We start from the raw sequence: 10698 nt of genomic DNA, 5'->3' as shown, positions 1-10698 counted from the left end.
GAAACAGTGACATAATAAAACCATGATTTTGTCAACTTATTATTTGAATAACCTTAACGTCTCATATCAATTTCATCCATCTCATAATTCAAGTTCTAATCTGCAGTTTAGGAATTAATTCTATAATCAATTATCTCGGTCGAAAATATTGATTTTAGCGTTGATGATTAAAGGACCTTCCGTTTAATGAGACGACAAGTCTACAGACAATTTCCTGTACAGAACCGAGCCGCTTCTTCAAATGCTGATAAATATCAAGCTCACCTGTTGACGGCCCGTGATTTTTCAGTGCAGCGGCAGACTCGCAGCTGATTGGCTGGCAGGTGTACTCAGCCTCCCGATGCAGCCAATAGAATCGTTTCGATGGTTTCCCACATGAAACCGCTATAAATTCATCAGCTGCCCTGAAACAAATTCTCAGTAAGTGCCAGTAACTGCAGCAGGCACAAAGAGGAGAAGAAGGAGAGCAAAGGCAACAGGGGGAAGACCATTCTGCACTAAAAGCCTACAGAACTTGCTTGTCTGCCTCTCAAAGGTATGTGTTTTAAATTTCTTATAACTATATATTATTTTAATCAAATGCTTATGCATTATATGGCCAGTTCGTTTGTAAAAAAACAAAAAAAAAAAAACAACGTCTATTATTATTTTACCCACTAACCGTTTTTACATTAAAGTTACATTACAAAAAGTGCTGAATTTAAGAATAAAAAAGCCATGTGTGTTTGATGTACAAGTCACACTAAGATAAGCCGAAGAATGTCAATATTCGACTTTCTTGTTAAATAGCTTAAAATTCTCTCTTATGATATTTTGCATCTAAAACAATGTATGAGGTCTGTTGTAATGTGAATGAGAACCCCTCCCTGTCACTTTTACACTACATGCAAAACAGCCAGAAAGGCTTAGACAAAACCGACTCTGAAAGTAATATGCATAACAAAGAAGATGTGAGACTTTGAAGTGGCTTTAGTGGCTCATTCACACATCTTAATAATTAAAAGGTCAAGAACTAAAAAAAAGGAACCAGAAAGTGCATGCTCAGCCATTTTAGAACTGTTTTTATTTTAGTTTTTATCTACAGTAGGTTTCTATATCATCACGTGCAGAAATGTTTAACTTGGTTATTACACACATATGACTTCAGCACACCTCTCTCTTCTTTATCTACAGATTGTGAGGTCTGATTCCACCAGACACTGTCTTCTCCTTGCAGCCATGGCACCCACTCTAGCCACCGCATTTGCCCGCCGCTGGTGGATGGCAATAACAGCCATCATTGAAAATCTGCTCTTCTCTGCCGTTCTGCTGGGTTGGGGCTCCTTACTTCATCATGCTGAAGTCAGAGGGTTTTCTATTCATATCTCTGCACAGATCCAGGTATAAAATCTCTCTGAAATATATACATATGTATATAATGCAACACCAAGAACTAAAAAAAAAAAAAAACGACCAAATTAAAAGAGCCATTGGGGAACATTTAGGTTACATGGTGTGCAAGTAAAGCTTGAGTTCTTACATTTGAAAAAAATGTAATTCAACACATGATTGTGTTTTATTTGTCACTACGGATATTGGCAAATTCCTTCCATTCCTTCGTGCCATTCTGATCTTGAAACAAAGATTGCATCTGATAGTACTTGAAAGATCCTACTTTTAAAGTCACTTGTGTATTGTACAGTAATGCATCACTGACAGTAGTGCTTTATGTGGTGTAACTGATTGCGCTCCACAGCAAAACACTTTTGTGCTTACCTTCTCTAAGGAGGAGGAATGGTGTCTTCCCTCAGGAGCCTTCACAACCATACACTACCACGGACTTCCATTAATTCAGCTGGTAGTCACAGTAAAACACAAGAATGTTAAATGGCTTTCCACAGGGATCCTGACCTAATCAAATGCATCTTTAAATTGAGAAGCTTACAGCCTGTCAGATGTAAATTAAGTTAGAACCTCAGACCTGCTGATTATGTCATTTTAATAGATTGAGCTGTCTTTTGTTTTGATAAGCATCACATAAGAACATGTTTTGGTCTTATTGTGGATGGCGATGCACTTTTATCACTGTCCTGTTCTCTTTTGGGCACTTTGGACTTGATTTAATAAAAGATGAGGACATTGAGACCTATTTAACCACAAAAGCTGGTTTGAAATCCCAAGCAGACAAGAAAAAGGGGGTAGAGGAGGGGCAGAAGACGAGAAAAAGAGTTGTTTGTGAAGGAAACTGTAGAGGCTTATCGTTTGGGTAGATCTAGGAATACCAGTTCTTCTGGGTGGAGTGGTGGGCATCTTATATGTCTGTCTGTCTGTCTGCTTGGCATGGCATTTTTGCATCGGAAAGTGCTTATCGTTTCTTTTTTGACATAACTCAGCTGATAAGACTGTCCTTTCGGTCAGTCACATTATTGTGACGTAAAAGACTGTCTCAGCGAAAATCATCAGTGTTTCAAGAGTATTCAGCAGGCTTAAAGTCCACAGACAAGTTCAAAGGACAATGTCATGAGACATTAGTCAGCATTCAAATTCTTCGTCGTTGACCATTTTAAATGATGCGAAGCATGTGAGGACTCTTGTGGTTTAGTACACTGAGATTTCCCATCATGCAATCACTGAAGTCATCACGATAAGAGTTTCACATCCAAGCTTTCTCAGAAATGAGTTTAGGGACACTTTGTATTGTGTGTATGCGAGTGTGTGTCCCATTCACTATCTGTTCTTTACATTTTATCAGATCTGGCCACCAGACTAATGGCTGTGAATGAAAAGAACTACTCCTCCTTGTTTTCACTCCCACTTTTGCCCTAATCTGTTCCCAAATCTTCATATTAATATGTTAATATATTTACAGTTTCCTTTAGGAATGTGAATTTATTGTTAGCTCTTCACCATTTCAAAAGTTTGAAATCATTTTAAGATTTTCGATTTCCATGTGACATTCGTACTCAGAAAGGCATCACACGGCACATGGCAATATTAATTACTTAATTGTTATAGTGAAGACAGTTTATTACAGTGAGGTTAAGTAATAAACCCCTTAAATGAGGTTCAATAGGTTCATGTATGCTCCTCTATCAACCCCTCTATCGAATGCACACAATATTTTTTTGCTGAGACCAGATGACTGCTATCTCTCCAGGTGTGTCTTGCACATTTGCACATCAGTGTGGCCTACGCACCCCCGCTCTGGTGCATCTTTAGTAGGGTTTACAGCAGGAACACCATTCACACATCAGCACGGTTTAGGAAAGAAGCCAGAGCAAGCACTGCTAGTTTCCTGGCAGTCGAAGTAAAACCCAACCCTTCATGTGTGGCACTAGAAAGTTCACGACTGGGTGCCAAACACGTCAGAACATTCTGCACTCTGTTCTAAAACATGTTTGGAGTTGGAAACCTCCTCATTGTTCTAGAAGGAAGACACAGTGGATAATTATAGCAAAGTCACTGTCTTCACACCACTAGTGGGTGGTATCTTGAGGTTTGAACAGAAAGATTTTGGTCTAATTCACTCACACTTCTTGAGAAAAGTTTTTTTTTTTTTCCTGATCACCCATCAGCGTTTAAGATGGAAAAAACAGCCAGATTAGCATAAGGTCAGGTCTAGTTATCTAGTTTATATGTCTCCAGTCCAGTGAGACAGCTGCTATTAATGGAGTCTCATCTAGTTCAGTATCAGTAGTTTATATGTATGTGCGTGGTGAGATAATGTGGAACGGGATTGTACAATAGTCCAAAAGGACGATTATAAACATTGTTCCTGCAGCAGAACAAGATAAAGGAAGAGCAAATGTTCAGCTTTCTTCTTTCTATCATTCCCAGCCCTTATCTCAGGTTTTATTGAGACCACATAATGGTGATTCTTCATTCCAAGCATTTTACTGCTGGGTGAAGGTTGATCTCAGACACTTTGAGAACAGCTGAGAAGACCAGCTTAAACCAGAATTAATTCCAGGCTGGTTTATATAGGTCTAGCCATGCTGTTTAATGGTGAAACCTGTTTAGTCATTTGGAAGTTTTTGTGCAATTTCACTATATGGACACCATAGCTACAAGGTATAGCTCACGACTTACTTTCTCCTGTGGAAGACAAAGAAGATATTTTGAAGAATTTCTCCGTTTTCATAAGCTAAAGTCAATGTTGCTTGGACCCCAGAGTTCTGCAAATATCTTCTTTAATGTTCCACATAAGAAAACAATAAAGTCATACAGGTTTGGAACAACATGAAGGTGATTAAGTGATGACCTTCACTCTTTAAAAATGTTGGAATGTCCTTACCTTAATCCACTGACCGTTCCACCCATGGTGTGTTGACAAGGCCGTCGAGTGCATGTTTTGAGAAACCACAGTCAGGAACTTCAAAGAACTATCATGAGGTGTTGGAGTCCACACGTGTTAGATAGCAACCAGAATTACAAGTAACTGATGCTTACGTAACAGAATAGGCCTCACAGTAGGGGCACATGTGACAGGTTTTTACACCAACATCTGAATTTTCTCACTCTCAATCTTTTCTCAACATGATTCAGCAGAAATGGTAATCCGTTGAGTACTGCAAATCAAATGGGTTGGATATCAGGTCACATGAGTGCTGATTTTTGGAACATGCTGCTGCTGGTAATGTTTAACATGGGTCCCATCAGCTTATAGCCTCTTACATCTCTTCTTTTCTCCTTCTTTCCCAAAGGAAACAGCTCGATGGCAAACTTCTCCTTACCTGCTGTGCCTTCATCACAGTCGAATGATGCAGATTATGAATATGACGAGTTTCAGCCTGTCCAGCGTGATGGCGGTGTGGATGTGGTCCCTCTTAACCATCCGGAGGACTATCTGAGGATGAACGGCTGGCTCATCTGTAAAGAACAGGATGAGATGCTGAATCTGGCCTTCACCGTGGGCTCCTTCCTCCTCAGTGCCATCACACTCCCTCTTGGAATCGTCATGGACAAATACGGCCCACGCAATCTCCGCCTGCTTGGAAGGTAGATAAAGTGCTTCATTTTTCAGTGTCATTACTATACCAAATATACTAAATTATTAAGTGTGGTAAGGTCTGATCACAATAAAAACTAATGACCAGAAAAGTATTGAATTTTTCCCATTAATATTTGACCTTTTCTTTTCCAGTGCCTGCTTTGCCCTCTCGTGCCTTATGATTGCGTATGGAGCCAGCAACCCAAATGGTAAGCGTTCAAATTCAGTGAAACAGATACAAGTGTTGTAACAGATACCAAAAATATTCCATCATTTAACATGTGCTTGTTTTGTCTAGATCTGTCCGTTTTGATTTTCATCGCTTTGACCTTTAATGGCTTTGGAGGAATGTGTATGACCTTCACTTCACTTACGGTAAGTGTGTGTTAACTTATTCATGAGTGTACACTTCTTTTTGTTGTTCAGCTCTTTTGATGTGTTGAACTTACACGCAACTACTCCGAGTTGCATGTAATATTTACATTGCTATATTAACTAGCATTAAAATTGAAGGTGATATGTCCCATATGATATTCAGATTAGCCAATAATGGTTTTTCAGTGGTTGCATTGTTACATTTGGTGCCCTTGATCCTGCTACATCCCAGCTAGTTAGACTTCTCTGTTTCTTTTTCCTTGGTGCAGTTGATTAATCATTAGACCCGTCTGTGAGTCACTTCTGTGTTTTTCCTGCTGACTCGCTCTTGTTGCTGCACTGGCACCATGCATTAACTCCTGATGATGTACTATCCAGTGTGCTGACCCTGTAAGAATAGCCTGTGGTTATCATGCACTCAGCATGATCTCAGGAACTATTTGACCATGAACTCAAAAGAACCCTTACACCCAGACTTCAAAATTAACTTTATGCCTCAAATTAATGGCCATGAACTGAGAAAATTAAAAACAACACCTGCCTCAAAATATGAAGACTGCATTTATGGCTTAACGAAGAGCTTTGTTCTTGTTCGCCATTTTGCATTCCTCCCGTTGAAGTGCATATGGGCTGGCAAAGTCGCTTTACAATTGATTTGGAGAATACCTTCAAACCAGTTCTAACAGGAATTCTCACAAAACACAACTCATCCATTACGAACCCGCTGATCACACACTTTCAGATGCATTCTTACATAACAGGCCACTCGCTGTTGCTCATCTATTTGTTGTCACAGGAACAAGGCATAACTGTTAGCAGCCTGCCCCAGTCTGTGCTCCAATTAGAGTCATAAAAGAGACTCGGTTTCAGCCGGTTTAGACTGGACGGATCATTCCTCAGTTCATACTGCCTCTGTTATTCCTGTTCTATTGACAACGAGGAACAGAAAGTGAAGTAAGAAGGAAGGGTGGATTAAGTGGTAGTGTTGTAATTTTCAAATCATCTGTCATTTGTTCTTTCTTTCAAATCTCCCAACCTCATTCTCTGGCTCTAGTCAGAACCCCTGAACTCAAACTGCTTTCACTGTTGATTTGCTGTGCTTTTGTCAGCCCATAATTGCTGGCCATCTCTCCTTGCCTGTTGCCATGTATAGAGAAAGTCGGTGGATCATTGTCTTCTCATCAATCCTCTGAATAGCCATTGTATGAATAAGAAGACGATAAGAATATTACATTTAAAATTAATTCGAAAAGAACTTAAAAATAACTGTAATTTAATTTAAATAAAATTAAATAAAAATAGGTTTGCTAATATATAATGATATAATTATAACAATTATTTTATTTGTTTATTAAAAATAAAAAAATAAATGTAAACAATTTCCAGGATTGATGTGGGTTATTTAAATATTAAAATAAAATACACTCTTAAGAATTAAAATAACTCACTAAACGTATACATTTTAAATAAACAAACAATTGAGATTCATTAATTAACAATTCATTTAATAATTAATTAATAAATAATTTAGTAATTAATCTGTTCCTGTGTTTCCTTCCAGCTTCCCAACATGTTTGGCGACCTGCGTGCCACCTTCATCGCACTCATGATTGGCTCGTACGCTTCCTCGGCTGTCACCTTTCCTGGAGTCAAGGTTTGTTAGATTAAACATTTTGGTAAAAAAAAAAAAAAAGATTATATTGCCACATTATGTTCTTAGATACTAACTGTTTATCTTTCCAGGTGATTTATGATGTTGGTGTGACCTTCATCACGATTCTGGTGGTCTGGGCAGGCTGTGCAGGCCTCGTCTTCATCAACTGCTTCTTCAACTGGCCCTTGGAGCCTTTCCCTGGACCCGAGGACATGGACTACACGTACGAAACACACATACACAAAACGCATACGCATCAAACATCTACCATCAAATATCTGAAACTCATTCTGTATGCGTTTTGTCTCTCTGTCTATCCAGTGTCAAGATCAAGTTCAGTTGGCTGGGATTTGACCATAAGATTACAGGAAAGCAGTTTTATAGGCAGGTGACGACAGTAGGCAAGCGTCTTAGCGTGGATAACACTCAGAAACAGAAAGAGCTTGCCAAAGAGGGCCAAAAACTCTGCCTGTCCACCATGGACCTGGAACTGCAGTGTGAGGCCAAGGAAGAAAGTAAGTGATCGTCTGACAAAGGAAAATGTCAAATATATGTTAATATGAAAGGTCAAAAACTAATTTAGACTAACTTTGTTTTCCTTTACTTCCTTGCAGCTCAGTCATTCATGAAGAGCATTTGCAGCCCTCTCTTTATGCTGAGTCTGGTGACCATGTGTGTAACTCAACTGCGTCTCATCTTCTACATGGGAGCCATGAACAACATCTTGGAGTCCCTCAGTGGAGGAGATCTCAACACTGGTGAATAAGCATGTTTAAATATGTCTGAAAAAAAAAAGTGTGTGTAGGTATGTATATCAGAAAAAAAAAACATTTGAATTATAATTAATTTATGTAAATACAGCAAACAAAAAAGAAAAAAAAGAAAAGAAAAAGGTCAGATTGACATTATAATTGGTGTTTTTTTTTATTATTTTTTTTTACAATTTTTGCAGTGGAGAGAATGGAATTGGGTAAGAATCTCAGTAGCACAGTAGAAACCAGTAGAGCGTGTCTTTCCTAAAGCTTGTTATTGCATTTAACCTTCTCCTGTACTCACGTCAAGCGTAACCCATTCCCTGTCCACCTGGTCTCTGGGCCGTAACGCATACACAAGTCTGTAGAGTGCCATAAACTCAACCATTAACCAGAGTAGTTATTAACTAACCTCAGAAGTTCTCTGTTAGACCGTTCTAATCTCTCTCTCTTGCTCTCTCTCTCAGTGAGCCTCTACACCTCTATTTTTGGTGTGATGCAACTCTTGTGCTTGATGACAACGCCGGTCATTGGTCAGATTATGGACTGGAAGCTAAAAGAATGCGATGATGGAGAAAACGATGAAAAACAGCCCAACAAGTAGGTTATAAAACATTTTTAGGTGATCTATGGGTGCGAACGTGACTTAAATAATCATTTTTGAAACTCAAAATACTAAAGAAATCAGCTGTTTTAAATGTGTTTGTATCCGCTCTTTGTCTCCAGGGACGAGCCCCAGCCCAAACGCAGAGACAGACAAATTCAGAAAGTCACCAATGCCACACGGGCCTTCATCTTCACCAACATCCTCCTTGTCGGCTTTGGCATCACCTGCCTAATTCCCAACCTCCCTCTTCAGGTGTGTGTTACTTATGGAAAAATGTATGGCAAATACATTTGTAATGTATTTGCATAATGTACACAGTATTCATACTACACATTGCAGCAATATTAGGAGTAGTGTGTTAACATGCTATTTTGTATATGTGCAGAAGAAGGCTATTGCTAAATTTGGAATAGCATACTATTCTAAATATTTATTCCTGCAAGTATACTATATAGCAGAAATCATAAGACAAGTATGTACACAGAAAAAAGAAGAAACTATCACTAGCTATTGGTGCCTTGAGTTGTACAGTAGCTCCCCCTAGTGGCCTAATTATGAAACAAGCATGTCACCTGCTAATTTTACCATAAGAAACAAGCGTATAATGTATGATTTTGTCATCCGTCTCCAGATGCTCTCATTTGTCCTTCACACTATCGTCAGAGGCTTCATCCACTCCGCCATCGGTGGACTTTACGCTGCTGTGTGAGTTTATCAATACTATCTGGAAAACATGATTAAATTCCGCTTGTGATCATCACTTTTTCATTAATAGCTGCATTTAAATCATATAATATGATAACAGATAATCTGTTTGTGCGTCTGCAGGTACCCATCATCTCAGTTCGGCAGTCTGACAGGAATGCAGTCATTGGTTAGCGCTGTGTTCGCTCTGCTGCAGCAGCCTTTGTTCATGGCCATGATGGGACCACTGAAGGGAGACCCACTCTGGGTATGACACACACACAACAGAGAGCTTTAGTAAAACCAAATGGATTAAATGTCCGTCAGGCATGTTTTGACCTCCTCTTTATGTTCTTTATTTTTTAGGTGAATGTTGGTCTGCTGGTTGTCAGCATGCTTGGCTTCCTATTACCACTCTACCTGCTGTACTTCAGGAAAACCCTGCACAAAAAGAGGAAGGAGAAAGAAAACGATGCTAAAATCTATCTCAAAATCAACGGCACTGACGTACCAGAGGCATTTGTATAAAGAAAGCAGATAAAGGGAAAAACAAAGGCATGAGAGAATAATCACAGCTACACAAAAACAGAGACGATTAAATACTATTGTGACTCTTTCTTAGACGTTCACTGAGTAACTCAATGGACGGAAAGAAAAATGAGAGAGAGACAGAAAGCAACCCTCTACTTCACCATTTCATTTTAATTTACACAGATATCTTATAACATGTATTTGCACAAGTGATATAGTTTTACCATAAAACCAGGGGCATTTCAGTATACAGCATTACTCTTTTATATACACCGTTTATGCCAACTGGACGTTTTTGAGCCAGCCTGGCCTACACAGACGCCAGTGTGATGCCAGTTGGCAGTCTAGCCCAAGAACACCCAAAACACCCCTATTCATTCAACTAAACTTCGCAAGGGATAAACCATTATAGCCCCAGTTTTCACTGTAATAGTTGTGGTGCAATGCAGTTGTATTTACTAAAGACCACATTTTTCGTTTATAATGATCCACAAAGGGCTTTTTACATTTTTCTATGAAATAATGTTCTATTTAGGAAAAAGATCATCTGTGATCTCTTTTGATCATACGTCGTTTATGAAAGCCACAATCTGTGAATTTTAGTTTGTATATATGTTTTTACATTGCATGTGCATGAGATGCATACATAAAAGAGGCTGAAATGCTTATGATCTGTGTGGTGATGTCTGGCCCAGATGTCTGGGGTAACAACAGCACTTTTAACATGTCCCCCCCCCACCCCCCCGTCGTGACCCACAACTTCCGTTTTTCTGTCTTTCTTTCAATAACATTCTGTGATATTTCAGAGTGTGTTAAGAGTCATTTGTGTCACTGATCATAAGATCAAGCTAGAATGGACCTCTGAAGTAAAATATAGAGAAAGCACAACTTAACTCACAAATGTGCCTTTTGTGCGGTTTACAGTGAAGTTAGCGATGCTGATGATAGCTGATGGGAGGACTGGAGCCACGGATACTGTGGAAATATTTGGGTGTTGTGTGTAATGTATTTATTTCAATAAAATCTAATGGACCATATGGACAACGCAGCCTTATTTGCAAAGGTTTTTATATTAACTTACAACTCAGTGTTCCAGTGGCTGTTCGTTTGTTTATTTTTTCAAAAA

General features: G+C 39.0%; 1 pseudogene; it reads left to right on the top strand.

Moving 5' to 3' along the window:
- Positions 1 to 1218: 1218 nt before the first annotated feature.
- Positions 1219 to 10127, top strand: LOC113075125 (large neutral amino acids transporter small subunit 4-like; annotated as a pseudogene).
- Positions 10128 to 10698: the final 571 nt, after the last annotated feature.

The sequence above is a fragment of the Carassius auratus genome, unplaced genomic scaffold (assembly GCF_003368295.1).
Source record: "Carassius auratus strain Wakin unplaced genomic scaffold, ASM336829v1 scaf_tig00016407, whole genome shotgun sequence".
NCBI classification, from domain to species: Eukaryota; Metazoa; Chordata; class Actinopteri; order Cypriniformes; family Cyprinidae; genus Carassius; species Carassius auratus.
This window is presented reverse-complemented; position numbering and strand designations above follow the sequence as displayed.